Here is a 4,656-nt window from a genome sequence, read left to right as displayed (position 1 = left end):
TGAACAGAAAGTCCGTCCCGCCCTCTTGCCAATAACGTTAATATGGAGCATCCCGTCCGGGACGTTGCGACGTGAGACGAGTACGCCTGGGAACAACGAGGTTAGGCACCGGCGCACTGGAGTGGAGTTGTAGTTGTGTGAGCAGCCTGAAGGCTGGAACAAAGCTAGAACAACTTACCCTCACATTGTATGTCTTGCTTCCTGTCTGCAAACATCTCAAAATGATCCAGCCAAACTAACTGCCAGCACTTTGTCATCCGCTGGCTCTCCGAGATGTCCACCCTGTTTCTTGTGAGTAAAAACAACAGAGGTGCTTTTTCAGCAGAATAACCTTGTTTCCTGCAGCTAAAGTTATTGCCCCAGGAGCTGTGTTATTGTCAATGTGAGGCTGCTATATTAATAACGTGTATGTGGTTTAGGCAGATGGGGACTGTGCGGGTGATGGTTTGCAGGGGTGACACCAGATAGAGCGATCATAGCGGGTTAATAGACTGCTTATAAACTTGGCTCCCACTCTCTTAGTTAGCTTAGCAACTTTTTATCATAGTTTTCCCAGCCTATGCTTTGTCCCTTTGTCCGGAACCAGTCGCCCCTACTGGTTCAGTGCGGCTCCTCTTACTGGTCCAGTTCGGCTCAGCTTACTGGTTCAAATGCTGCTCCTCTCACTGGTCCAGTTCGGCTCCGCTTACTGGTTCAATGCTGCTCTACTTACTGGTCCAGTTCGGCTACCCTTACTGGTTCAGTGCGGCTCCTCGCATGGCTTAAAGTGCGTTTGGGATTAATAACTTTTCATGGTAACCTTAATACAGTTCAATATTATTGTCTTAACATAACAAACAACCTATAATGGAAGTAGACAAAAGAGCTGTCTGGAATATTGTTTGTATGATAGATGTTTCATCTGACATAACCACATATTAAGATGGAGACAATTATGAGTTAAGATTAGTCGAATTAGTCACAAGCATAATTCTGTTCGTTTACTGATAAGAGCTGTGAACTTGTCCTTGCCCTTAAAGAGACAGCTCCGAATTATCAATGATAAGCTCCAAATCATGTATCAATGATGATTTGGTGTGTCAGTTATATATCAATCAAGCATTACAAACGGATTTGCATACAAATATGACAATTAGGAATATGGATGTAATTAGCGATTACAGTTGGATAATTGGGTCAGACATGGGACATGGTATGTCTGCTATGTTACAGCCGTGCTGGAAGTTGAATGTTGTCTTTATATCTGGCCCCCTTCAGCTTCGGGGGTCAGGACTAGAAAGTTTTCGTTGACACAAGTCAACCGAAGTTGACAAGTTCTCAGTCAGAGTGCAAACACAGGAGCTTGCTTGACTGGAACTACTTCCATATGGGGATGTCCCATGGCTATCGCTGAAGTGTAGGAGTAAGTTTAGATTACAGCACGATTTTATTGAGGTTTCTTTTCTCTGTGGTGCGCAGGTGTGTTTTACCATGTGTCTAAGAAAGTACTTTTTTTACTGCTACTTCAGGGCCTTTTTTGTTGTGTTCAAAAGCTCTGTAGCCCAAGTCGTGTGAGCACTGGCTCACAGCTCTGGTCACAGCAATTTGCTTGCCAAACTAATTTCCTTTCATGAGGGATTTCGGGGAAAAAAAATAGTTTAAGGGACTGTTTGCTCGTTACTTAGCTTCCACTGCATTCCACCTGGAGCTTGGCAATCCAACACAAAAAATTGTTGAAGCAATTAGGTTTGAAGGGTAACTTGGTGTGCATGTGAAGAACTACTCCTTCCCTGCCAGTGAGTTCTGCCATGTTTTCCACTAGTTCAAAACTTAAATCCATGTGTATCCTGACGCCAAAGTTATGACATTCGGCGAGCGCTATCTTAAAAAAGATGTGGTTCCTGTGTCTGGGCCAGTGGGAACACATTGTGGGGGGAAGGGAGGCAGTACTATGCGAGCCGTGCGGAAGGGCTCTCCTCTTCCTTCGATAGCAGAGTTAGCTCGCGTCAGCCCAGTCCTCAGTGGCCCTGACATGTTCCTCTTTCAGAACCTCATTCAAGAAGTGTCTCTCTCACTCACACTCAGTGCATTCGTCTAAAACATAACTTTTTCCTCTGCTTTCAAAGTTCGCTACCATCTTTGAAAGACAGTGCTCAATGAATCGCTTTCTTCAACCACCCCTCCCCAGCACATCCCGACACATGCACATCACACAGCGCACGTTATTATCCGTGTGTTAATGAAACAGCAGACCTAGTTAGAGAGGGAAAAAAAGCAGGCCTCCTCAGTTTCCTTGTGGGGCCTCGCTGAGTCGCTGGGCCTTTGTGTTTATGGTAAGTGGGCAGCTGCATGCCCGTGGATCCAGGGCTCTGGCCCGCAGGCCCTTCACCGAGGCTGGATTAAAAACCACCACCACCACCACCGCCACCGCCACCGCCACCACCACCGCCACCACCACCACCACCACCACCACCACCGCCACCACCACCACCACCACCACCACCACAGCCAGGCCTGTCGATGCTCATTTGGGACCACACTGAATGCTTTAAGGCTAGTGTACTGTACATCTCCCATTGGACACAGATGGATTATCGATTATTATCGATGATCGAAACAACTCATGGGTCGTTTTTTTAGGGGGGGAGAATACAAAAAGGAGTGGTTCCTTTTTTCACTACGAATACGATATGTAAACTGTCACACCGGTTATCTCCCAGCCCCGTCTCTATATCAGGCGTTTCGTTTCATCTTCACGCTGCGCTACGATGCTCTGTCAACACTGGCCGGCCCTCATTCATGACGTAGGGAGGAAGAAAAGAGCATGAAACGTGTACATTCTGTACAGCCCCCGTCTGTGCAGAGGAAGCCAGGCCACCCGAGGATAGATCAGTAACACGAGGGCTTTTCAGCGCCCAGGCCATGGGAACATCTCAGTTCGGGTGGGGATCGTTTCCTTGGTAGCAGCCTGGTGACGAAGGGAGAAAAAAAAGGAAACTCTGTTGGATTTCAGGTAGCGTGGTTCTCAGGTGCTCAAGCTGATGCTCGAGTTACACCGAGGGGCCACAATCCTGGGCTTGTTCCGAGCCGGGGCCGACCAGTGTATCGCAGCATTGTGCGAAAATAAAACAGGAGACTTTTGACAAAAGATATTTCACATGTGTTGTGCGTCGCACGGACGCTTTGATGAGGCCGATCTTGATAAACACTTTTTCTGCAAATTTAGACGGGCATTGTTGCATTCACTGGCCTATTGATTGAGACCCGCGGGGAGCAGCGCAGGGTAACTGTGCCGAACATATTGTTTACCTCAAGCTCCCACAAGTGCCATTGGATGGATTAGCATTGGCTCTGTCAGTCAGACTCCAAGCTGCCTGCTCTTTGCATAATGTAGCTCTAACCCGCCGCGGGATTACAGTCTTAGCAATGCATAGAAGAGCTGCTCTAATTGGAAAATTGTATTTTAAAGCTTTCAGCGGTGACAACTCTGCGGGAGCTTATTGTAAAGGCTAGGCCAGGGGGGGGGGGCGGGGGTGGGGGCTCCTTCTGTGCCTGACCCAAACCGGGGGGTGAGTGTGTCTGTGTGTGTGTGTGTCACTCTGTGTGTGTGTCTCACTATGTGTGTGTGTGTGTGTGTCATTGTGTGTGTCACTGTGTGTGTGTGTGAGTGTGTCTGTGTGTGTGTGTGTCACTCTGTGTGTGTGTCTCACTGTGTGTGTGTCAATGTGTGTGTGTCACTGTGTGTGTGTGTGTGTGTGTGTGTGACAGTGTGTGTGTGTGTGTATAAGGGCCAACAATGTATATTCCTACGTGTCCAATTTTGAGGTTTCCCCTTCTTCCTATCTTGCGTTCACAGCAGCTATCTAGCCCGTAGCCACCTGCTGTCGCGGTTAGCCCCCCCCCCCCCTTTCTACTCCCCCCCCACCCCGACCCATCATGGGCCATGGCTGTATGTCTTGTGGGGGGTTGCACCAATAAGTTTGAGATAGGAGACGCGTTGCTATATAAGGCGGCAAGTGTCACATTCTGCTGAAATGTGAACAGATGACGGATACAGATATGAAAAGCCTCCGAACTCAAGTTGACAGAAGCCCGAAATCAGTTGTGTGACGCAGACAGGATAACTCGGGGGGGGGGGGGGGGGGGGGGGGGGAGGGGGGGGAACTTCACATACGGCTCCGCATCCGACATGGAGCCGATCCGAGAAAAAGTAGCATTAAGGCGGGTCATGTTAATGTAATTTGACCTACGACCCCACCACCCACTGCCCTACCACGGGGACGTCCGGCCCTGCCCTGCCGCCGCGGCTCCCATTCAGACCCAGATAAAGACCGAGGGGATGGGCTCTCCCCCCCCCCCCCCCCCCCCCCCCCCCCCAGCCCCACCCCACCCCGCCCCAACAGCCCCCAGGAATGCTTCTCCCCAATACCAGATGATGACGATAAAACCATCGGCCCAGTCCTGTCAGAGGGGACTACACTGCTTTGCTTCGACAACAGAGCATGGCCCTGCAGAGGCCATTGCTGTTTTTTCAGAATCAGAACGGCAGGTTTATTCACACAAACTATAACAGACGAGAGGAGGAGAGAGAACCCACAACCTTGGAGCCCTCTTGCGCTGCGTTTTGTCGTGTTGCAACGGGGGGTACGCTGACAGTAGTTGAACAGGAAGTGTGCG

The 4,656-nt window shown here is 49.7% G+C and overlaps 1 protein-coding gene across 1 annotated transcript in view; it reads left to right on the top strand.

Annotated features, from left to right (window-relative positions):
- Window positions 1–4,656, top strand: part of fam53b (family with sequence similarity 53 member B) — a 16,036-nt gene continuing 11,380 nt past the window's right edge. Inside the window, exon 1 of the mRNA XM_056577339.1 lies at window positions 1–291. The gene's annotated coding sequence lies outside the window, so the exon portion shown is untranslated. The remainder of the gene's footprint in view (window positions 292–4,656) is intronic.

This window comes from Gadus chalcogrammus, chromosome 18 (genome assembly GCF_026213295.1).
Source record: "Gadus chalcogrammus isolate NIFS_2021 chromosome 18, NIFS_Gcha_1.0, whole genome shotgun sequence".
NCBI lineage: Eukaryota > Metazoa > Chordata > Actinopteri > Gadiformes > Gadidae > Gadus > Gadus chalcogrammus.
Note: the sequence above shows the minus strand (reverse complement) of the source record. Positions and strands in the feature narration are given on the sequence as shown.